The 25,277-nt window shown below is 47.3% G+C and overlaps 1 protein-coding gene and 1 long non-coding RNA gene across 26 annotated transcripts in view; one reads left to right on the top strand and one right to left on the bottom strand.

Moving 5' to 3' along the window:
- The window catches only part of LOC127482730 (monoacylglycerol lipase ABHD2), a 709,665-nt gene that overhangs the window by 178,715 nt on the left and 505,673 nt on the right, over window positions 1-25,277 (top strand). The window lies entirely within an intron of this gene.
- LOC138844728 (uncharacterized) lies at window positions 9,561-22,437 on the bottom strand. Of its 2 annotated transcripts, XR_011380997.1 has the most exons (3): window positions 22,283-22,437; window positions 22,077-22,172; window positions 9,561-21,752 (listed from the first exon to the last, which is right to left on the bottom strand). It is a non-coding gene; the product is annotated as an uncharacterized lncRNA (long non-coding RNA). The 2 variants fall into 2 exon arrangements; XR_011380996.1 differs by having other exon boundaries at window positions 9,561-22,172.

The raw sequence follows: 25,277 nt of genomic DNA, 5'->3' as shown, positions 1-25,277 counted from the left end.
TTTACTTGATATTATCAGACTACCCCTGCACTCCTGGGCCACAGCAGGGAGCTGGACTGGAAGAGGAGCAGTCGGGACAGAATCTGGCGCCCTGACCAGTACTAAAACCCAGGGTGCCGGCCCCACAGGTGGAGGATAACCCTATTGAGTTGTGGTGCCAGCCCTTAATTTGAAGGCCAACAGTGCACCTTTATGAGACTTCCAGTGGGCTGCCGGTATGGTCCTCCAGGGCTCGTGGTCTGTGTTAACAGGATCTGGCTGGCCTTCAGTTGTCTCCTAGCATCCACCTGTGACACTATGTTGAGGACATCGTTTCAACTGATAATCAAGAGGAGGAGGAAAAATGGGCCTCAATCATCAGCAACTGACTTCTTGACCAAGTGGGTGTGGACCTTAGTTCCATGTGAGATGAGAGCTTGCAACCTCAAATTTTGGTCTATATTTTGAACAAGGATTTCAAATTCCTCAACAAATCCACATATATCTGCTTTTCCTCACTGATTCAGTTTCAACCAGGGAAGCCCAGCACATTTTCAGTTTCTGATAACACCAACTTCCTCACCTCTAAAGAACCCTAAGATTCATCTGTCTCACCAGCCACCCACAAGGATGCACCTTGGTCAGGCATACTTCCAAGGAAAAAGCTAAGGATTACTCTACGGCTAGTTTTTGGTTCTGAGGGTCCCATGGGTAAAGGACTTCAAGTTAGCTTTGAGCTTGTAGTGACACTACTGTTTGACTCACAGAGAGTTTGGACTACCTCCCTCAGCATCATGAGCTGGGCCCTGGCCTCCAGCCACTGAGAATCTCTTGTTAAATGGAAGTGGTATTTTCAGAGGCCAGACAAACCCACACCCTGAGGAGTCTGTGTCCTTGACGAGGATGTCAGCCTCTGACACTTCGTCTATTTGCAGAGCCCCATCGGTCATCTCACATCAGATACCTCCTTCCAGATACAGGGGTAGTGTCATGTGTCTCAGGGGGCAGAACTTGTGATCGTCCTACTTGTCGTCGAGCAGTCCACCCTCACTCAAGGCCATCTTGAAATTCACATATCCACCAATTCTTGGGACAACACCAATTCCTAATGGCCTTTGTGTGGCCTCAAACTGGACACTCTATACCCTTACTTTGGAGTTCCTCCTTTGGTGGGTCACTGTTGATATCTGTGCTACTGGCCTAACCTCACTGAGCAACTCAGCTATTTTGATTGCCAAAATTCTACTGCCTTTTTTTTTTTTTTTTTTGACAGGCAGAGTGGATAGTGAGAGAGAGAGACAGAGAGAAAGGTCTTCCTTTGCCGTTGGTTCACCCTCCAATGGCCGCCGCGGCCGGCGCGCTGCGGCCGGCGCACCGCGCTGATCCGATGGCAGGAGCCAGGAGCCAGGTGCTTTTCCTGGTCTCCCATGGGGTGCAGGGCCCAAGCACCTGGGCCATCCTCCACTGCACTCCCTGGCCACAGCAGAGAGCTGGCCTGGAAGAGGGGCAACCGGGACAGAATCCGGCACCCCGACCGGGACTAGAACCCGGTGTGCCGGCGCCGCTAGGCAGAGGATTAGCCTAGTGAGCCACGGCACCGGCCTCTACTGCCTTTTAATGTAGCAAAACTGTACTTTATATTATCTACCTCCTTGCTTTCATCGGGGAGCCTCCCAGGCTTATATGATTTGGGACCTCATAGGCCTATCAACTTGGATTTCAGCTTGTAGCTTTCCTATTGTATCCAAGTCAGTTGTGGAAGTCCCCCAGAAACACCTGCTGTACAGACAAAACTGTCATTCTTGCTTCTCGCGTGATTGCATTTGGAGTGGTGATTATTCACATGCTACCTGGCAAGTGGATTTTGTTGACCTGCTGTAGCAAATGGCAGGTGCTTACTGTTACGTAAGCCTACACCAGACTACTCCTTGCTTCTTTGTTCATGGCTGAAAATGTCATCAGATTCTAAGTACTTCATCCCTGGTGCATTAAACATGGGACCAAAAATATCTGAAATACTTAGTTCCTGTCCATTTGGTGTATACACAGTGATGGAGTTTTTAGTTCACGTGAAGGTTATTTTTTTTGAAAATTTTGAAATTAACAATACTTGTACATACTTAAGGGCTACTGTGTGACATTTTGGTACATGTCTGCAATGTGTCCTGATTAAAAATGGGATGATCAATATTTCCCTTTACTTGTCAGTACTTAGGATTGAAGACTTGGAATATCTTCTGTATGTTCATTCAACACATACTCAGTTATTGTGAGCTATCCTCTCCATTATTCTGTGTAACATTCGAAAGTTACTCCTTTGATATACCTCTGATGTGGTACCCATCATCCAAACTCCTTGCATTTTCCCTCCAACGTCTTACATCCTTTATTAATTATTATGTAGTCAGATTGGTGCATTTTAAAGATTTATTTATTTTTATTTGAAAGGCTGAGCTATAGAGAGAGGGAGAGACAGAGAGATGTTTTCCTTCTGCTCATTCACTACCCAGATGGCTGCAATAACTGCAGCAGAGCAAATTCAAAGCCAGGAGCCAGGATCTTTCTCTGGGTCTCCCAAAGTGGATGTAGGGGCCCAAGCACTAGGGCTATGTTCCATTGCTTTCTCAACCCATAACCAGCGAGCTGGTTCAGAAGAGGAACAGCAGGTGGGTTCCCACATGGGATTCTGGCACCACAGGCAGAGCCTTAACCTACCATGCCACAGCACTGGCCCCCGATTGTTTTAGCTTGTGTTTGTGAGGGAGTGGGTACAGTATTTGTCTTTCTGTGTCTGGATTGTTTTCACTTACTTTCAGTTTCATACATCTTGCTTCAAGTGACAGGGTTTCATTCTTTTCAAGTGGCTGGATAGTATTCCATTCCGTATATATACAACAAACTCTTGACCCCTTCAGCTGATGAACTCTCAGCTAATTTTGTATGCCAAGATACTATTCCCTTTTAGTGAGACAAAAATGCCGTCTGCTTTATCTGAATCCCTGCCCTCATAGTGGAGACTGTGGTTCCAAAATGAGTTTGAACTCCTGGGCATATCTGATGCGGGGACATTTTCCTATTGTGGTACCAGAATGAGTTTCTTCTCCCAGGCATATCTGATCTGGGGACATCTTATACCTGTCATTTTGGATTTCTGATTGTGGTTTTCCTATTCCATCCAACTCAGTTGGAAAGTCCCCCAGGGATGTCTGTTTTGCAGACAAAACTCACATCATTCCTTTTTCTCCCATGGTGGTGTTTGGAGAGGTGATTCCTCTCACATGCCACCTGGCAGGTGGATTTTATTGGTCTACTGTTGCAAGAGGCAAGCGATTATTATTGTTGATGACCACACCAGAGTGCTCCCTGCTTTTTCCTTCATGGCTGAAAATGTGCTTCAAACATGAGACTACAGATACATGAACTACTTAGTTCCTTTCTATGGGGCATGGACCCAGTGTTGGTGGTGCTGGTTCATGGTATGGTTCTGTTTTCTGAAAATTTTGACATTAACAATAATTTCACCTACTTAAGGGCTACAGTATGATGTCTCGGTGCATATCTGCAATGGGTCCTGATGAAAAATGGGATAATCAACATTTCCCTTTCTTTGTCAATATTTTATGATTGAAGGCTTGGAATTTCTTCTGTGTGTTCATGTAATACCTACTAGGTTATTGTGAGCTAGTCTCCTCACTGTGCTGTGTAACAATAGGAACTTATTCCTTTGGTCTAACTCTGATTTTGTGCCCATCATCAAAACTCCCTCCATCTCCCGCAGTGCCTGCCATCCTTTATTATGCATTATACATTCAGGGTTTTAGCTTGCTTATGTGAAGGGGTGCACACGTTATTTGTCTTTCTGTGCCTGGCCTTTTTCACTTAACACGATATCCTCCAGTTGTATACATTTTGCTGCAAAGGTCAGGATTTCATTTTTAAATGCTTGAGTAGTATTCCATTTAGTATGTACACAACAAATTCTTGATCTCTTCATCTGATGATGGATACGTTGGTTGATTCCATATCTTGGCCATTGTTAACAGTGCTGCAGTAATCATGGTGGAGCAGGTATCTCTTCGATACAATGATTTCATATCTTTTTGAGATATACTGAGTACTGAGATTGTTGAGTCATATGGCAGTTCCATTCTTAGTTTTTAGAAATCCCCACGGTGTTTGCTGCAGTGGTTGTACTCATTTAGATTCCCATGCTCAGTATATGAGAGTTCTCCTTTCTCCATATCCTTGCTAGAGTTGTTTACTTTTTCTTTTCGATAGGCATTCTAGCATTATGAGGTGATATCTCTTTGGGGTTTTGATTTGCATTTCTTTTTTTTTAAAGAGCTTTTATTTCTTTGAGAGGCAGAGTTAACAGACAGAGAGGGAGGCACACAAAAGTCTTCCATCTGCTGGTTCACTCCCCAGATGGCCGCAATGGCGAGAGCTGAGCCCATCCAAAACCAGGAGCCAGGAGCTTCTTCCAGATCTCCCATGTGGTTGCAGGAACCCAAGCACTTTGGCCATTTTCCACTGCTTTCCAGGCCATATGCAGAGCGCAGGATCAGAAGAAGAGCATCCAGGACATGAACCAGTGCCCACGTGGGATGATGGCCCTGCAGGCAGAGGCTTCGCCTGCTATGCCACAGTGTGAGCCCCTATTTTCATTTCTCTGATGGCTAGTAATAGTTTTTTTTTCATCTATTTGTTGGCCATTTGTGTTTTTTCTTTAAAGAGTTGTCTTTTTAGGCCCCTTGTGCCCATTTCTTAACTGCATTAGATGCTTGATTTTGAGTTTGTTGAGTTCCTGATATATTCTGAATATTAATCCTTTGTTGGGTAAGTAGTTTGTAGGTATTTTATCCCTTTCCATTGGTTGGTTGTTCACTCTATTACTGTTTTCTTTGCTGTACAGAAGCTTCAGCGTTTGATGTAGTCCCATTCATCAAGTTTTAATTTTGCTGCCTGAACTTCTAGGGTTTTTACCAAAAAGTCATTGCCTCTACCTCTTTTAAGAGATATCTCCGGGGCCGGCGCAATGGCTCACTCTGTTGACCCTCCGCCTCCAGTGCCGGCATCCCATATGGGCGCCGGGTTCTAGTCCTGGTTGCTCCTCTTCCAGTCCAGCTCTCTGCTGTGGCCTGGGAAGGCAGTGGAGGATGGCCCAACTCCTTGGTTCCTGCACTCACATGGGAGACCAGGAGGAATCACCTGGCTCCTGGTTTCAGAACAGCAGAGCGCCAGCCGTAGTGGGCATTTGGGGGTTGAACCAACGGAAGGAAGATCTTTTTCTCTGTCTGTCTCACTCACTGTCTAACTCTATCTGTCAAGTAATTTTTTTTTAAAAAAGAGATGTCTCCCTATGTTTTATTCCAGCAGTTTTGTATTGTCAGGTCTCAGATTTATATCTTTGATCCATCTGAGTTGATTTTTATTTTTTATTTTTAGTTTTCGTTTTAAAGATTTTATTCTGTTTATTTGAAATACAGAGTTACAGAGAGAGAGGTCTTCCATCCGCTGGTTCACTCCCCAGATGGCTGCAATGGCCAGAGCTGTGCTGATCTGGAGCCAGGAGCCAGGAGCTTCTTCTGGGTCCCCCATGTGGGTGCAGGGGCCCAAGTACTTGGGCCATCTTCTGCTATCCCAGGCCATAGCAGAGAGCTGGACTGGAAGAGGAGCAGCTGGGACTCAAACTGGCACCTATATGGGATGCTGGCACTGTAGGCAGTGGCTTCACCCATTACACCACAGTGCCAGCCCCTGAGTTGATTTTTATGTGTGGTGAAACATAGACGTTTAATTTCATTCTTCTATATATGTATATCCAGTATTGTCAGCACCACTTATTGAAAGGACTATGGGATTCTCATCAAAAATCAGTTAGCTGTTACATATGTATGTTTGTATTTATGTATTTTTCTCTGTTTTCATTGATCTTGGTATCCCTCTTCATTCCAGTTTCATCCTATTTTATTTACTATGCCTTTGTGAAATCAGGCATTGTTAGGCACCCAGCTTTGGATATTGTTTCTTGTATAAGATCACTTTGGCTGCTCTGGGTCTTCTGTAGTTCCATAGGAATGTTAGCATTTCTTTTCTGACTGTATAAAGAATGTCATTGGTATTTTGATAGGATTGAGTCTGTAGATTTCCTAAGGAATATGAACATTTTAATGTTAATTCTTCTAATTGATGAGCAGGGGATGTCTTTCCATTTTCATGTGTCTGATGATTTATTTCATCAGTGCTTTATAAGTTTATTGTGATCTTTCACTTATTTGGTTAAATTCATTACTAACTATGGAATTTTGGTAGCTATTGTAAATTTAGGTTTCTTTTTTCCTGTTTCATACTTTTTATTTTATTTAAAATATACAAATGTCATGTATTTCATATATACAGATTCAGGAAGGTGGTGATGCTTTCCATTCCACTCTCCATCCCGCCCGTATTCCCACCCTTCTTCCTCTTCCCTCTCCTATTCCCATTCTTACTTTTTACAAAGATCTTAAACTTACCTTTACAGAGGATCATTATTAGTGTGTAAGAATGCAACTTATTTGCACATTGATTTTGTATCCTGTGACTTATTGGTTTATCACTCCAAACATATTTTTACTGCAGTGTTTTAAGTTTTTCTGTCTAAAATCATGTCTTCTGAACAAAACATATTTTGACTTCCCCCTTCCCAGTTTTCATCCTTTGTTTCTTTACTTTACCTGAGTACTCTTTTGAGTACTTGAGATACTATATTGACTAAGAACGGTTTATGTGGAGTTCTTATCTTGTTCCAAAAATCAGGGGAAATGTTTTCAGCTTTTTCCCATTCAGTATGATATTGGCTATTGTTTTATCATATAGCTTTGAATTTTGAGCTGTGTTTCCTCTGCACCTTGTTCAGTTTTTTTTTTTTTTTCATGAAGCGATGTTGAATCGTGTGATGGAAGCATTCTCTGCACCCATGGAGATGTTCATTTGTTTTATGTTGTTCATTCTGCTGATGTGATTTCATTGATTTTTATAGATGTTGAACCACACTTGCGTGACTCTGATAAAACCCACTCATCATATTATATGTTGTGTATGTATACATATATGATACCTTTTTGATGTATTGTTGCATTCATCAGGTTTCCAAAGCCTCACAGCCTAGAAAGTGTTTGAAATAAGAAAGCTTGAACTCACTACCCATGCTTTTCAATCCCAAAAAGTCCAAAACATTTTCCCAAGGTCACAGAATGACAGACTGTACTAAGGAAAGTAATCAAAACCTAATTCCAGGTCTGGCACTGTGGTGTAGTAGGCTAAGCCTCCACCTGCAGCACGGGCATCCCATGTGAACACCAGTTCATGTCCCAACTACTGCTGGCCAGAATCAGTAAAGAGTCATTAGGTTTGCGTGTTTTGTTTTATTACATGCTGTCTTTCTATGACCTTGGGAAATGTCTTCAACTTTCTGGGATTGAAAAAGCATAGGTAGTGAGTTCAGCATTCTTATTTGAACCACTGTCTAGGCTGTGAGGCTCTGGAAATGTTATGAAGTCTTAGTTTGGTTGTACTCCTTGTGCGACTCTTCAAGTCTAAAATGATTTTTTTTTTTTTTTGACAGGCAGAGTGGACAGTGAGAGAGAGAGACAGAGAGAAAGGTCTTCCTTTGCCGTTGGTTCACCCTCCAATGGCCGCCGCGGCCGGCGCGCTGCGGCCGGCGCACCGCGCTGATCCGATGGCAGGAGCCAGGAGCCAGGTGCTTTTCCTGGTCTCCCATGGGGTGCAGGGCCCAAGCACCTGGGCCATCCTCCACTGCACTCCCTGGCCACAGCAGAGGGCTGGCCTGGAAGAGGGGCAACCGGGACAGAATCCGGCGCCCCAACCGGGACTAGAACCCGGTGTGCCGGCGCCGCTAGGCGGAGGATTAGCCTAGTGAGCCGCAGCACCGGCCTAAAATGATTTCTTATAAAAAGTTTAGAAGCATAGACTTTTTATGAGTCAACATACACGTGAGTGAAACCCTCATGTCATCAGATTTTTTTTTCTGTGCTCATTTTTAATAAAATACCTATTTTCAACTTTATCCAGTTGAAGGGGTGGAATGTTCTAAGTTTAGAGCCTGTTTATTATAAAAGTCATGACTTTTGTTTGTTCAAACTAGGAAATAATCTTTTTTTTATTTTTTATTTTTTATTTTTTTATCTTTTATTTAAAGAATATAAATTTCCAAAGTACGACTCATGGATTACAATGGCTTCCCCCCCCATACCGTCCCTCCCACCCACAACCCTCCCCTTTCCCACTCCCTCTCCCCTTCCATTCATATCAAGATTCATTTTCGATTATCTTAATATACAGAAGATCAGCTTAGTATACCTTAAGTAAGGATTCAAACTAAGAAATAATCTTTGTAGCTAACCTCAGGTGACACCAGGTTGGCATTGTATTTCTGGTTAAATTATAAGCTCCTTCAATTTCCTGATTAGTAGTGTATTTATAATCAATGGCACACAGTTGAATGTTTTAGAAGTTTTATCTACTTATTTGAAAGGTGAAGTTACAGAGAGGGAGAAGCAGAAAGAGAAGCTTTCCATCAGCTGGTTCACTCCCTAAATTGCTGCAGTGGCCAGGGATGGGCCAGGCTGAAGCCAAAAGCCAGGAGCTTCATGTGGGTGTGCCACATGGGTGCAGGGATCCAAGAACTTGTGCACATCTTCTGTCGCCCTCCTAGATGGATTAGCAGTGAGCCGGATCAGAAGTGGAGCAGCTGGGACTCGAACCACCGCCCAGCTGGGATGCCGGCACTCCAGATAGTGGCTTAACTCACTGTATCACACAGCTCGAGCACCACAAAGTCTAATTTGCAATCTTATGCTTATCTGCTAACATCATGCCTTTCTTCAGATAAAGGAAATCCCTGTTTTCACAAGGACGATTACATAAAGAAGTTGACAGGTGTATCTGTTGTCTTCTTTTGCGGATTGTTTGGTCATCTTTGCAATAACTTCCTTTTCCTTCTCAGAAATAAACATCTGAGGAGTTACTGACATGCACATTCCATTTCTTTATATGTTATTGGTTTATTATCATTGGAGGAAGTCTTCCTTGATTTTTCTCATCAATACAGTCCCAGACATTCACCTTAAAATCCACCTCAGCAGTTCTTTGTTCTTTATGGTGAGAGCTTTTGTGTTTAGATAACTAAAATTTGAGGGCTTCCAACGCTGTGGTGTAATAGGTAAAGCCGCTGCCTGCAGTGCTGGCATCCCATGTGGGTGCTGGTTCAAGCCTGGCTGCTCCACTTCCGATCCAGCTCCCTGCTAAGGCCTATGAAAGCAGTAGAAGATGGCCCAAGTCCTTGGGCCCCTGCACCTGTGTGGAAGACCCGGAGGAATCTGCTGGCTCCAGGCTTTGGATCGGCGCAGCTCTGGCTGTTGTGGCCAACTGGGGAATGATCCAGCAGATGGAATACCCCCGCTCTCTCTCTCTCTCTGCCTCTGCTTCTCTCTCTGTGTAACTCTGACTTTAAATAAATAAATAAATAAATATTAAAAAATTAACAAAATTTTGAACTATGTTTTACTTTTGCCCAATCATTTTATGGAAAAGTGCTTTGAGAAATCAAAAATAAAATTATCCGTGAAAAACTTAATTATTCCTACTAAATTACAGCTATTTTTACTATATTATGTAGCTATGATTGTAATGTTTTAATAGTAAGACATACATTAGAATGTTGCATATTTTTCTTTTCTACAAATTTAGTTATTTCAATTTAATTTACACAGATGGTAATTATCCTGTAGTAGAATGGAGAAAAAGTATATAGATAAAAATGCAAACATGTGCAAATTTTCAACTTCAAATATGTAAATAATTTCTTTTTCAAGATTGGTATTTATTTGAGAGATAAGAGTAACAGAGAGAGGAAGAGACAGAGAAAGTCTTCCATCTTCTCGGTCACTCCCCCAGTGGCTGCAACAGCCAGAGCTGAGCTGATTGGAAGCCAGGTGCCAGGAGCCTCCTTGGGGTCTCCCACATGGGTGCAGGGGCCTAAGCACTTGGGCCATCTTTCAGTGCTTTTCCTGGGCGTAGCAGAGAGCTGGATTGGAAGAGGTGCAGCCAGGACATGAACTGCTGCCCATATGGGACGTTGGTACTGCAGGTGGTGGGTTAGCCCACTACACTACTACACTTGCCCCAGTAATGCCTTTTGTAAGTTAAATGCATCATATTTGTTAGAGAGGTGCTCTTCACGCACACACACTCACTCACTCATTTACACTCAAAAGTTTATAACCAAAAAGTCTTATTTGTATTTGGTGTTTGGAAAATACAGCAAGTATATCTGCAAAGACACTTAAGCAGATCAAGGGTACACAAAAATGAGACATTGATTAGGATGACTTTATGGAGAAGGTGATCTGTGTGAATGAGAGCTATCAGAATAAAATCCTCTTCTGCAGTTTGGTCAAAGTTTTCTAATTCTTGCTTCTATTGCTTAGTGTAATAAGAAATAAAATTGATAAGGAATAAATGGTCTGCTTCATAGTATTACATACATTTTTTTTTTTGACAGGCAGAGTGGATAGTGAGAGAGAGAGACAGAGAGAAAGGTCTTCCTTTTGCCGTTGGTTCACCCTCCAATGGCCGCCGCGGCCGGCGCGCTGCGGCCGGCGCACCGCGCTGATCCGATGGCAGGAGCCAGGAGCCAGGTGCTTTTCCTGGTCTCCCATGGGGTGCAGGGCCCAAGCACCTGGGCCATCCTCCACTGCACTCCCTGGCCACAGCAGAGGGCTGGCCTGGAAGAGGGGCAACCGGGACAGAATCCGGTGCCCCGACCGGGACTAGAACCCGGTGTGCCGGCGCCGCTAGGCGGAGGATTAGCCTAGTGAGCCGCGGCGCCGGCCCTTCATAGTATTACATACATTTTACTAACACCAGATGTGTTGGAAGTGACCTTCTTAGGAGAAACAAGGTTGAGACTTGTAAACAAATTACGATAATCATTGAATCTTAAAAGGTACTAATGATTTTGGAAGAGAATTTTGGAAGGAGGAGATAACCACCCGTGATGACCTAGTCACACAGATTTATTGTCAGAATTTGTGAGGCTTTATAAAAACTATAGGATAAACAAAACATCATTAAGATTGGTAGTGCTGTTTAGTCCCATTTATAAAGATATGGGAGCAGAGGGCAGGGTCGTCACCCAAGTGCCCACTGGAGCCCAGGGCTTAGCCTGTAGAAGGGAAGCAGGAGGTTGAGTCGTCACCCACACCCACTGTTGCCCGGACACAGCGTCTGTAGAGACTAAAAGCCTTTGGGAGTTGTGGCTGGCACCCAGTACTAGGACTTCCAGACGAACGCAGACGAGAGTAGAACCACAACTTGAAGTAAAAGTCATTGTGAGAATTTCTGGTTCTGCATCTTAGCTCAGAATTTGGAAGTCTGGTGTTTGGATGGAGATCATGGAGCTTTCAGTGTCATGGAAGGAGTTCTGGGGGTGTGTTTTGTGGCTGGCAGAAATCCAGGACCCCAGAGCAGCTCAGAGATTCCCAAAGGGAGAGCAAAGTCACTGTGGGAGCCGGGATCTGAGTCATGGCACCAGTGTAAGGCCACCACATAACACACCAAACACCAGAGTAAGGGAAAGAGTGTATTGGGGGAAACCCGACAGACTGGATGGAAGGGGTGAAGAAGGAAAAGAGGCAGAAGGAGAGCGTAAGAGAGGGAGACAGAGCTCCAGTTATTTCCGATGCAAAAATCATTACATATTTACTCCAATCCAGAGATGGATGTCAGCAAGCTACAGTTTTCTATAAGGCTTAAGATAACAATGTTTTTCTTGAATCATGTGATATGTATTCATATTTTTTACCACAGATAATTTCATAAATTCTCAATACTAGAGCCTAGTGTAAGAAATCACAGAGTATTGTGAAAAAGATCCATGTATTGTTTAGGATGCATACTGTATGTATTTGCAATCATGACAGAGTTAGGGGTCAGATTGCCCAGTAACAGATTTGCAAGTAGCATATTTTTCCATACATACTCCTAACAATTGCTATGTCAAGTCTTACATCAGCCACTAATTTAAGAGAACTGCACTGGATTAAATTATTCCATGCTATCTCGCTGAGGGGTTGTGCTTTACTCCTCAGTATTTTTTTATATTCCTCAGGCTTCTCTCCTCATTCATTCATCTGGCTCTGAAGGGTTATTCAGTTTCATCTTGATCAGCAACCATGTGCATTACAAGATATGTTGAGAAATCCTGGGTTTTCTGCATGGTTTTGTTTTGTTTCTGTTACTTCTGATACAGGAGAGTAGATATTGTACACAGTCAAATTTCACACTTTCCAAAGCACCAAACTCATCTTGTTTCTGTTTTGTCCCACCTTCAGACAGACTGCAGTAAACAACATCTCCCAAAGCTTCCTGTGCAAAATTGCTGATCCCCACTGTCCCAGCACCACCTATCTGTTGCTCTCCATTGGATTTATCTGTTGCACTCTCATTGGAGTATCATGTTAGCGTAGCTACTGTAGGTGACTAGCTAGTGTTCCTAGTGCCCCAGTACACTAGGTTCAAGAGATACCCTGACGATGAAAGGCGTCAGATCCTCCCACACTGAGAAGGAGGTGTTCCGTGGATATGAGGTCCTCAGGATCATTGGAAAGGGCAGCTTTGTCGAGGTGAAGCTGGCCCTCCATCTGGAGAGCAGAACCAAGGGGGCTGTGAAGATCATTGCCAGAGGTGGCAGGGATTCTTCTGAGTTCCGCAAGCATGGGTAGAAGCAGAAATTTTGCATTCTCTGCATCACCCTAACATTATAAAGCTGTCACAGGTAGACTACACAGCAGATAGAGCCTGTCTTGAAAAGTATGTGGTAGTGTGCAGCCTCTTTCAGGAAGGAGAAGCATGTTGGTATTCCATTCAGACATTAGCAGCAGTGGAGTACTGCCATATGCAGAACATTGTTCAGAGAGACTTAAAATTGGAAAATCTCCTTCTGGACTATAAAGTATCTATTAAGCTAATTGACTAAAACTGACTGAAGGCCAACTACTAAAGTCATTGTGTGGGACCCTTGAATATTACGCCCCAGAAGAGTTCCTAGATAAGGAGTTTGATGGGTATAAAGCCGATGTGTGGAGCCTGGGCCTGTACACCATAGCGACAGGGTGGCTGCCCTTTGAAGGGGAGAGCTTTGTGCATCTGAAGGAAGCCATCCTGGCCTGCTCTTAACCTAATCCCCTCCTATATAAGAGGGAACCTTCAGAGATGCTGGATTGGCTAATGACTTTTGACCCTGCTGAGAGGCCCACAGTGGCAGACGCATTGGGCCACAAGTAGCTCAGCATGGAGCAGAAAGAGCCCAAACCAAGTGACATCACACTTTTCAGTCTCTTGAGTTCTCCCGAGAACCAGGAAATCCATGAAGCTGTGGAGCACCTGGTGTCTCAGGAGGGCCTTAAAGAACAGGGCAGCGCTCCCCACCCCCCCATGCAGTGCTGGAGAAAATACCAGCCAAAGGCTTACAGCAGAGATGCAGAAAATGAAACTGACATGGGTATCCTAGGTCCTTCCCAAAATGCTGAAAGTCAGAAATACCTGCCAGGCCTTGTCTTCCAGCTGGTCTGTGAGGAGGAGGATGGCCGCTTGTCCCCTGCTCTGAGCTGGGGGAAATCCCAGCCAAAGGCTTGCAGTACACAAGGAGGAAACGAAACTGACATGGGGTTCCTAGGCCCTTCCAAAGTTGCTGAAGGTCAGCAATACCTGTCCGTCCTTGTCTTCCAGCTGGGTCGTGAGGAGGAGGATGGCTGCTTGTCCCCAGGAGGGCTTCAGTGGAGCAGCAAGAACTGAGCTCACTAAAGGGGAGCCTCTAGGATCTGCTCAGTATGCTGAGGCTCAAAACTACCTTGTGGAGCTGGGCTTTCAGCTGAGCCATAAAGCAGCCTCCCGACGCCCAGTCTGCAAGCCAGTGCCATGTCCCCAGTGCTGCCTGAAGGTGACCCGTCATCAGGGCTAAATGCCTGCCACGGGGCCCACAAGACAGTTCCTCACCTGGTATGATGAAGATCCACACTTCCTGGCCAGTCCTCAGGTACAAGAACCCCATTACCTCTGTTTCCAGTCTCAACACCAGCAGTAGTGAGGCCCGCAGTTCAGATAGTCCTCAACCTGACATAAGGAGGAGGACCTGCACTCGCGGCCTCAGATACCAAAACCTGTTGTCCTCCATACCCACTCTCAGCACCAGCAGCAGTGAGGCTGACAGGACAGATGGTCCCCAACCTGCTGTGAGGAGGAAGACCTACATTCCCTGGCCAGTCCTCAGGTGCAGCAGCCCTGTGTGCTCCATCTCCAGCTTCACATCAGTAACACTGTGGATCGTTTAGCAGACAGGAGCCATTCCCAGGGAGTGGCAGAGAAAGAGCCTCCCAGAAAAGCAGTGGGACGGGGAGGCATGGAATTCACCCGCTATAGCAGCTGGGAGCTCATTTGGTCAGGACAGAGGAACAGAGGAGGGAAGTAGGTACTGTTGGGGGACAACATGGAGCCTCCACAGTTGGTCTGTAGGTGGCTGCCATGGAGATAGGGGTGGGAGCTGGGTGGAGGATGGATATTGGCTGGGTTTGGAAGTCAGGCTAAAGGGACCTAGAATGGGGAACCCTACCATCTGGATGTGCTCTGGCATTGGGTTCATTGATTGACTGGAGAAAAGCGAGGCAGAAGGGTCAGCAGGGCCGTAAGAATCATCTGGACAAGGCCTGAGTACTGTGGGTACGGGACTCAAGAGGTTGGTCACCAACAGACACAGCTACCTTGGCTAATGGGGAAATGAGGGCTCCGACTCACAGTAGGGGCCTCTCTGCCATCCCTTTCTGCTTGGGGCCCTCCATAAGAAGATTGTCTTGGATGCACAAGGAGCAGGAGCAGTTGGAAGGTGCAGTCATCCAGGCATATGGCCATCATTCAGCCTGGCAGCAAGAAACCACATCACCAGCATGTACCGAGCATACAATGCGTGCCTGGGCCCAGAAAGCAGGTTCCTCATCCATGTACGTGAAGAGAAGGGCTTCCACTTCATTCTTGCTCTGGCGATAGCTGCAAGAACCAAGGTCATCATGGCCAAGCATCCCCTGGCAGGGTCAAGCTTACCTGAAAGGTCTCATTTCACCTGAAAAAGACACTGGCTTCATCTGTAAAAACTGATCTCATCTTGGGGGCTGATGTGTCCTGCCAGAGGCCTTGGGGAAGCTCAGGCTTAGGCTTGGGCTCAGCCTTCTGGTACTGGTCCACTGGGCATTGGACCTCAAGAGTACAAGCACGTGCCTATTTTCAGTGACCCCGGGGAGACTCCTAAGCTTGCACTCGGGTTGACTGGGGTGGAAGGGCAGAACGAAGGGGTAACACATTCTGCCCAGAGGTCAGGACCTGGCAGGCCATTGTGCCAGTCCAGGCACTACACCTATGGCAGGCCTTGAGCCTTGCACTCTGAAGACATGACCCCCAAGGAAGAAGCACCTTAGCAAGGCCAGCCAGAGCCATGAGGACCAACAAGTTATGAAACTGCCTTGATTGCAGCCCAGGGCCCCTTGCAGCCATAAATTCAGTGCATTGGGGAGGTTGGCTGACTGTGAGTCAGTAGATTGCAAAGACCCAGGACTGACTATAGATACGCTCAGCTGTCTCCCTCAAGGGAAGGGTTTGAAAGGGAAGGTCTGCGCACTGGGTTTCTTAAGGAGTGAAATTCAGATTCATGGACTCCCTACTAGAGCAGTGATAAATATGGTGAGATCTGCAGGTTCGAGACTCAATTTTCATGATCCTGGCAAAGTCGATTGATATGTCCCTAGCTAGAGGAACATCCTCCAACACTGCGAAGCCTATGGGGTTGATGCAGGCCCAGGAGGAAGGCACCACTTCTTACAACTTGTGGCCAGGTCCAGGGAGGCCCCTCGCTTGGATCTCCATTCCTTTTATCTCAGTTTTGCATTAGAGAGTCCCCCCGCCCATGCTTTGATTGCATCTCTGTGACATAAGACCTCCTGACTGGAGTATAGCCTAGGGATCTCATTTGGAACACTTAAGAGTGCCATAGGCAGAATACACCAAAATCACAGGAAATGGGACTTGCCTCCTGGGAAAGAGAGTAAAGAGGGTTTTCCCGGTTTGCTGCTGAGGTCTAACAAGCTCTGAGAGCAACACTGAAGTCCTATTGTGACCATCTGACCATCGGCCAATCAACAGTGAGGCCTTCAGGGAACATAGATATTTGTTGAGCTTTGGGGTAAAATCTACATATAATGAAATGAAACTCAGATGTACAGTTGGGTGCATTGTCTACATGAGCAGTGTATGGAAAGTACAGATGCAAGGGTTTGAACCCACATGGGTGTTTCCTAACCAGCAATGGTTTGAACCCACATTGAAAGTGTTTCCTAAACACCAGTGGTTTGAACCCACATGGGAGTGTCTCTTAACCACCAGTCCAACAACTGAAGTAGCAGCTCCTTTGCCTTACAAGATCTCTGTGTGGCCCTTTGCAGTCAAACTCTTTGAACTCCAGTGGCCGCTGACAACCATTCATTCGTGCGTTCTCCATCTCTATTTGGCCTTTTCCCAGAATGTCCTATGAGTTGAATCTTAGCATGTAGCCTTTAAGGTATGGATTCTTTCTCTTAGAAAAATGCACCTGAAATTCAGCCCGGTCACCACATGACTTCACGGCTTGTTCCTCTTTCTCACTGAATCCTGTTCCTCATTATGGATCTGGTATAGTTTGCATATTCATCCCTCATGAAGATCATCCAGTTTACAGTTTTTAGTGATTGTGAATAAGACAGTGAGCATGGCAAGGGGTTTTTATGTGTGCTTGTTTTCCAGGTCAATTGAATACATAGAGATACACATTTGGAGTCTGATGCTGTGTGTGTACTTTTGTAAGAAACTGCCAGATTATCTTAGAGTTCCTGTTCTGCTTTGAATTCCTTTCTTCAGTAAATGCGTGTTCCTGTTACTCCACATTTCTGTCAACATTTCCTATTAGCAGTTCTGTTTGATTTTATGCAAATAGACTTGCAGTGGTATTTCATCATGCTGTTAACACTCAGTATACTATTTTTGTGTGCTTATTGGAGGTAGTGTCCTATTATATACTGTGCCATTTGCGGGGTGGAGGGGTCACCTTTTTGCTCATTAAACATTTTTAGGTTTCATTTATTTATGTGAGAGGTAGAGTTACAGACAGAGAAGGCGAGAGACAGAGAGAAAGATCTTCCACCCATTGGTTCACTCCACAAATGGCTGCAATGGCCAGAACTAAGTCAATCCGAAGCCAGGAGCCAGGAGCTTCTTCCGGGTCTCCCACATGGGTGCAGGGGCTCAAGCACTTGGGCCATCTTCTACTGCTTTCCCAGGCCATAGCAGAGAGCTGGATTGGAAGAGGAGCAGCCAGTGCCAATTGGGGATGCTGGCGCTATAGGCAGAGGCTTAGCCTACTGAGCTACAGTGCCGGCCCCTCTGGATTAAATTTTAAGTGTTCAGTGTATAATTGGGAACAAGTCCTTCATTAGCTGTAAGTTTTGTAAATATTTTCTCCTGATGCTGGCACTGTAGAGTAGCGAGTAAAGCCGCTGCCTGAAGGACGGGCCTCCTGTATGGGCTCCGGTTCGAGTCCAGGCTGCTCCTTTCCTGATCAGTGTGGCCTTTTTAGTGGCACAATGGTAATTGTCATTATTTAAAGCATTTTTGAAAGTTTTTACTTTACGTGTTTAATACTAGCTCCTCTACAGAGAAGCTCCACATTCTGATGGAATATAGTTAGAGACTGGAAGGCAGTTAGGTAGATATGAATACTGACGATATTGTAGACTTCCAGCAATATTTGAAGGGTGGTGATGCTCGTGTTTAACAAACAATTCTAAATTACTAATGCACACTGAGATATCTACAAATGCATTTGGCTTTGTTTTAAGTTATTTTCCACTGGGGGAGTGGCCGTGTGAGGCGGGATGGGAGACTGCTTCAGATACCTGTGGGAACTGTGAGGATGGAATTTTTTGGTTTGGTACACTATTCATTCCTGATTGTTGAGATACATTGGCATAGTCAAAATAAAAAGTAAAAAAGGCAGAAATATGAGATCACAAATAGTAAAATAGGGCATAATTTGGATGGCCCCCACCCTCAATTCATTCCATGCATATCGTAGTCCAACCTGATTTTGCTCCCAGCTAGCTCTTGGTCGGCATCGACCCCTCACTCTGCACTCTGGCCCTTCTCACAACCTCCAGGTGGCTGAGATTTCCCATGACCTCATCTCTCCAAGCTCTGCTCTCCAGGCCACCTGTTAAAGTACAAGGATAGGCCAGCGCTGTGGCTCACTAGGCTAATCCTTCACCTGCGGCGCCGGCACTCCAGGTTCTAGTCCCGGTTGGGGCACCGGTTCTGTGCCAGTTGCTCTTCTTCCAGTCCAGCTCCCTGCTGTGGCCTGGGAAGGCTGTGGAGGATGGCCCAAGTGCTTGGGCCCTGCACCCGCATGGGAGACCAGGAGGAAGCACCTGGCTCCTGGCTCCGGATCGGTGCAATGCGCTGGCCGTAGCAGCCATTTGGGGAGTAAACCAACAGATGGAAGACCTTTCTCTCTGTCTCTCTTTCTCACTGTCTAACTTTGCCTGTCAAAAAAAAATACCACAAGGATAGCCCTGTCTCTCTAGGCCTGGCCTCTACCCTCACCTCGGGGGTTTCCATTCTACATCATCCTAACACTCTGAGGCTCCTTCCCACCTGCCTACCCCAGGACCCCTCCTTCTGTCCCTGCACTCTTCCCACGACCACGTCCATGTCACACTCTAGGTCTCTGCTTCCATGCTGGCACCCAGGAGTCCCTTGTCCTGATGTCCAGACAGAAAGTCTCTTCCCCAGATCCACACAGGTCTCCCAGAGCTCCTTGCTTTGGGCAGCATTGCTTTGCTTGCTGCTCTCATTCTCTATTAGTGAATGCCGTGGTCCCAACTGCCCCAGCTTGGGGCTTGGTACCCCATAGCTTCTGAGAACATGATGAATGCTGATCTTTGTGCTAGGAGAGCTTTGGGTATATGGTGTTACCCACATCTTCCAGACCCTTGATCCTTTCCAGGACTCCCACAACTCTCCCAAGACCCCTAACCTCTCTGAGGAGTCCCTTTATCTCCAGGGCACTAGCCTATCCCATGGCCCCTCCAACCCCTCTTCCACATATGACTGTAGCCTTGAGGTAGGAGGAATCTGTTCTTGGGCCTGGTGTCTGTGCTGGGCCAAGGTTCACAGAACAACCCATCAGTGAGAGAGGCAGGCTTTCTGTCATGGAGTGTGAGTACCCAGGGCCAGCCAAGTCTGGGAGAGTCTGAAAAGGGGCTGGAGGAGGTTCCAGAGAAAGGAAGGCAAGTCGGTGAGGAGGCCCTAGAACTACTGGCCATCCCTTGGGCTGCACTTTACAACAGGTGGGAGACTTTGGCTGTGACAGTGTCTGGTTGTTAGTGCTACCTGTGTGAGAGCAGGTAGAGGGCCTGTACCTGGTATTTTCCTGGACTCTCGGTCTTTATCTTGTTCATGTCTAGCAGCAGTGTTGACTTCTTCCCCCACACCTGGGCAGTGATCCCCATGTCTGTTTTGTGACACAGCTACAGGAAAGGAGAGGCTTGGGTGAGACAAGGCCCCAGGGATGGAACAGGATGGGGTGGAGAACAGCCTGAGGTGCTTGGAACATGGAAGCCCTGGGCTCCGTGGCGTCTTGGGAGAGGCTGGCTCTGCTTGGACTCTGGCCTCATCACCCACAGTTCCCGGGAGGCATGGGCTTCATTCCCAGTAGATTCACCCTTTTGGAGCACCAAGATGCCTCCCAACCCTGGACCTAGTGGTGACCCGAATAGTGACATCAGTTTCCCTCCCTAGAAGATGACCATGCAATGGATGGACAGGAAGACTTTAGGGTGAGAACACTTACCTCCAGCCATCTGAGAATCAGGCAGTGTGCTGCCTTGGAAATAGGCACTGCTTGCACCAACCATGCAGGAAGTTGTCATAAGGGGACCCTCAACCTCCTCCTCACCGTGCTATTACTCTGATATTTGTTCCAGTTCTTCAACATCTTTAGGCATTTCTAGAGTGTGAGTGTCATGGCTGGGAGAGGAGAGGGGATGGCATGAGTCCAGTTGCTGACCTTTCTGCAGTGGCCCTTGGAGGCAGCATAGGAGCCCTAACATGACTGAACTTAAAGGAGTCAGACCCTGAGGCCCTAGATCTTCTAATTGGGTGAGTGTCTGTTGCCTTGTCTCCAAGGCAGAAAAGGCCAGCAGGACCCTCCTTGTGTGTGTGTGGGGGGGGCGGGGCTGGACTTGCCATCTGCTGCCTTTCCTGGGCAGAAGTCATCACCCTTTGCTAGAGCTTAGTGAGGACTGTTCTGAGAAGGGCTGTGCTGCCCGGGAGTAGGTGGGCTCTGCCCTCAGCAGCTGTTGCCTGAAGTGACCTTGACCTGAAGTGACAGGGTCTGGGTGCCTAGCCTGAGAACTGTTTGCTGCTGAGAGCCTTCACCCAGGCGCCCACCCATCCTGGTGCCTCCACATCCCTTAGAGGATGCCCCCTTGTCTACCTGCTTCTCCTGTATGCTTGAAACGCACCGTACCCCTTCCTTGTCGGCCCCAGAATCTGTGACAGTGACCACACAGGCTGTGGCCAATCCTTTCCTCTGTGTCCTGTCAGCTGCTCAGGCAAGATACCTCCCCCCTCCCCTACGTGGCTTGCAATACGTAAGTCAACCATCAATAAAGGTGGGTTTTTGATACATTTCCAGAACAATCCCCTGGGGCACTGTTCCAGGTGCTCTGCTGAGCCCACCTCCTAGTCTCTGTGCTTCTGTGCAGTCCTGGGATGATGGTGTGAACAGATTCAAGTCCTGCCTCCTCCACCACAGGTCCTCCTCCCAGCACGGAACCCAGGGCAAGTAGGTCACTATGAACTGCAAACCCACTTGTCCTGCTCTCCCTGGGATAGGTCCCTGGGCAGCTTCTCAGCCCCTGATGCCAAAGCCATGGCTGCTCCTAGGAGCCTTCTACAAGAGGCCTTTAGCCCAACCCTCTGGGACCCAGGGATCTGCTGGACACCTGCCCAAAGGTCAGGCAAGGTGCCCCTCACCCCATGGCTACATGCTCTGGAATGTTGCTGAACTGGGCTGGCTCCACCAGCGACAGGGAGGACCTGCAGGCTGCCCCCTGCCCTTGGGAATCCCTGAGCTCTCAGCACCTGCTCTACCTCAACTCTGTCCCTACCAGCCCCCTGAGTTGCTTGTGAGTCACTCAGCTCTGGCCTAATGCTGACCAGGGAGAGCACTGTGATGGCAGCTGGGGACAAGTTCTCAAACAGGTAAACACTGTCCCACTTCAAGGGATGAGTTTCTGAAAATGACCCCACTCCTGGGACAAAATGGGGACAAAAGACTTCGTTGCAAGATCCACAGCCTCCCTAGGGCCAGGCAGCAGCTCACTCCTTCTCTTCCCCAGGCTCCACCTGTGGCCCTCCATGGTGACTCGGCAACCAGGGGGGTGGGGGTGGGGGGGCCTGGTGAGAGGCCATGGACATCAGGGACTGGTGGAACCAGGGAAGCCCCTTGGGGGTCTGTGAAGCAGATCCCCAACTCGTCGATATGCAGCCTCCAGATCTGTAACTGCTCACACTCAGCAGTGATGTGTGCTGCTTCCTGGACCAGCAAGACCTCCAGGTCCCACAGCTCCTTGAAGCTGAAAGGCAAAAATCCCACCATGACACAACCTCAAAGAACCACAGGGAACTGCTCCCCACAGCTCCTGTCCATCAGATCAGAGGAGGTGTCAGCCCCACAGGCAGTGAGTGCCTGATGCCCAGGTCCCAGAATGGTGAACTGTGCAGAGGACAGGGACATGGATAGGCCCACCCCACTTCCCTAGGACGGTCATTCTTCATCCTCCTTTGCCATCCAGCTTTCCTCCCATGACCATCACTGCACCTGTGCAGAAGGCTCCCACCCCACTCCCACCTGTGGGAACCACATGCCCGGTGGGTTCACAGATGGGCTCACCCCACACCTGAATTGAGTGCTCTGCATAGTGCCTGCCCAGACATCCGTGTCCTGACACAGGCTCACACCCAGGGCACACAGGCACCCATGTTCCAGGGTCACTCTGCGGAGGCAACGACATGACTGTATCCACGCTCAGCACACAATGGGCATCACTGAAGACTCAGCCAGCATCACCCTCAGCAGCAGCCCAGAGAGCCCAGGGCCACGCACCTGGAAGCAAATGTCCTCAAGTCGGCAGGACCTGCAGAGCTGGATCCATCCAGCTCTGCCAAACATGCCTCCTGTCTAGAAAATGAACCCCAGGTCCGTCAGTTACTGGACACATGGAAAGAGGGGGTTCTGGGTTACTGGCAACACTGGTGGCCTCTAACTGCCACAGAACATGGAAAGAGAGGGTTCTGGGTAATGGTAGCTTTGTGGAGTTCTACCAGTCCTGTCCCAGTGGTGCCCTCCCAGCTCAGGAGGGACGAGTGTCAGCCTCCTCAACCTCAGAATAAGCACAACCCTATACTGGGGGCTTCTGTGGTCTTTGCAGGGCTGAGGAAAGAGGGAAGAACTGTGGCAAATGTGCCATGACCTAGCTCTGCCACCACCTTCTGTCAGCTGCTCGATAAATCCCAGCCTTCTGCAGGGCTCTCTACCTGTAACCTGTCCGCTTCCTCCAATACACCTCTGTTTTGAACCAATGTTTTATTATTATTATTGTTGTTGTTGTTGTTGTTGTTTTATTTGGAAATAAGTGCAACGAGAAAAAGGAGGAGAGAGATTTTTCTAACCTCTGGTTTACTCCTCAAATGGCTGCAACAGCTACGTCTCAGCCAGGCATTCTATACTCTTACATGGGTGGCAGGGACTCAAGAACGTGGGTCATCCTCTGCTACCTTCCCAGTCACATTAGCTGGGAGCTGAACTGGAAGAGGAGCAGCCAGGATTCAAACCATCCCTCCAGTATGGGATGCCCATTTCCCAAGCAGCAGCTTAATCTGCTATGCCATTGCTACCCCTTGTAACAACTTTCAAAGCCTTGGCATTTTGAATTTCAGTTAGTGCAGTGAGTTTCCCCCCCACACCTCACCCAGCTCCCTGAGTTCAGTCTGTGCCCGCCCCTGCAGTAAGCAGGACTCCCAAGGCTACAAACTTCTGACACAGGACAGGTCTCAGCCCTGCTGATCCATTCTGTGTCCTCCCACTCTGCTCCTGTCTTGTTCCTCTGTGGTGCTGTCAGCACTGGTCACCAGAGAGTTTTCCCGGGATGACAGAGAAGGGAGCAGATGGCCGAGCATGGCCTTCTTTGTGTCCTGTGTCGGCCCCACCTAGTCTGTCTGTGGGAGGAACAGGGCCCCTGCCCTGGGTGCAGGTGAGGGGTTGAGAGACGAAACACTGTGATTTCAGCACCGATACTGGACACACATGCAGGTAATACTGAAGCCAATGCTGACAACAAGGGCTTGGCAAGTGTGGGGGAGGGGCAGGAGCACCCGGGAGAGCTGGGTGCTGGGGAGACCACCAGGGAATGCTAGGTATCCCTGTCCTCTCCTCTGTAAAGAGTAACTCAATAAATTAATGGAGTGACACAAAAGTAAATCTAGAGCCAAGACCCTGAGTCACGGAAACACAGATCGCCCCTCTAGCTAACATCTGAATGCCAGCCTCTGTTCTGAGAGCTTTGCAGGGACCCACAGGTTCTGAGCAAATGCCCAGTCCACCCTCAGACACAGACCAGACCCCACTTTGCCATTTCAAAGGAAACACACCAGCTCCATATCACTGACCTATCAAGGGAGGCCACACATACTGTGGACGAACCAGAGGTCCACACATAAGCTGATTAAGCATGGCTCAGCCCCTACTTTAAACTATGATTCACTGTCTCTAATCCCTCCAGAGTCGAGATTGAGCCACAGCTGCCTGACTCCTTACTCTGCTCGTTGCAAATGAACTTTCTTCCATGGCACTGTCAGTAATTGGCTTGCTGTGCATGGTGAGCAGCCCAGTTTTGGGGCTTCTATAACAATTCCCCAAACTGTTTTGGGGAGTTCTATAATAGTTGTGATGAAGTCACTTTCTGAGTTACCCAGAACAAAGGAGTCCACTCAGAAAATTCCCTCCTCTACAGTGAGCAGCAGTGTGCAATGGAGTGATCCCACAATTAATCTATTATCAGATTTACGGGAAACTTTCAAAAAGGGACCTTGGTGTGTCCTGAGACCTAGTTAATTAGAAATTTGGGTAGGATACCTGAGTAAACTAGTTAAAACAAAACAAAAAAAATCAATTTGTTGATTTGCTTATCGGCCTAAGGCAGTGCTGCTCAAACCTTCATCCACATGGGACGCATTTTTGGGGGTGTTGCCACAACAAACCCGATTCAGCAGGCCTGGGTGTCACCTGAGGTCTTGCATTTCTAACATCATGCTGCTGATGCTACAGAGTTGTGGATCACACTGCAAAGCAAGGCCTCAGGGCAGTAGTTCTAATGCATGAGACACCTGGAAGGCTTGTGAAATCCAATTGCTGGGCCCTATCCCAGAGGTGAAGACTTAGTAGGTAAGATCTACACTTTCATTGTTAGTCAAGTTCCTCAGTATTTCTGAAGCTGCTACTCTAAGGACAACACTGAGAGAACAATGGTGCTAGGAGAAGGAATATGGGCTTTGGAACCAGTAGAGCTGAGTTAAGTTCCATCCCAGCGAATTCCTTACTTTGGTTCTCCACTCTCTACATTAGAATCCCCTGAAGAACTTAATCCAGATCACAATGATCTTTCCAGATCAAATTAAGAAAAACAGAGTAAGATCCAGGTCAGCTGTTTTAGCAAATTCCTCAGGTACCCTAATGTGTAGCCTGGTGGCAAACCACTGAAATACTTTGAGCCAGTCTTCCTATCTGAAAATGAAGATTTTCTGAGGATTAAGTAAAATGAAAATGGGAAGAATCTGGCGTGAGGCAGGCACCCCAAGTGGCCGCTGTTCCTCCTGTGCTTTTCCATCCTTCCTCTCCACCGTGGAGGACGAGGTGCCCTTGGCCTGTACAACACCCGCCCAGCTAAAGAAAAAGAAAAGCACCTCACAGCCTTTGCCATTTTCTTCTGGATCACTGCCTCCTCTGACCAGCATCTGAAGTCTGTTTCCCACTGGCTCCTCCTCCTCTGTCTTTTAAAATACTCTGAACGCCCCATCATTCCATCTTGCAGCCATCCTGTTTC

Source organism: Oryctolagus cuniculus, chromosome 12, assembly GCF_964237555.1.
Source record: "Oryctolagus cuniculus chromosome 12, mOryCun1.1, whole genome shotgun sequence".
Classification (NCBI taxonomy): domain Eukaryota; kingdom Metazoa; phylum Chordata; class Mammalia; order Lagomorpha; family Leporidae; genus Oryctolagus; species Oryctolagus cuniculus.
The sequence above is the reverse complement of the archived record's forward strand: the minus strand, read 5'-3'. Positions and strand labels throughout refer to the sequence as shown.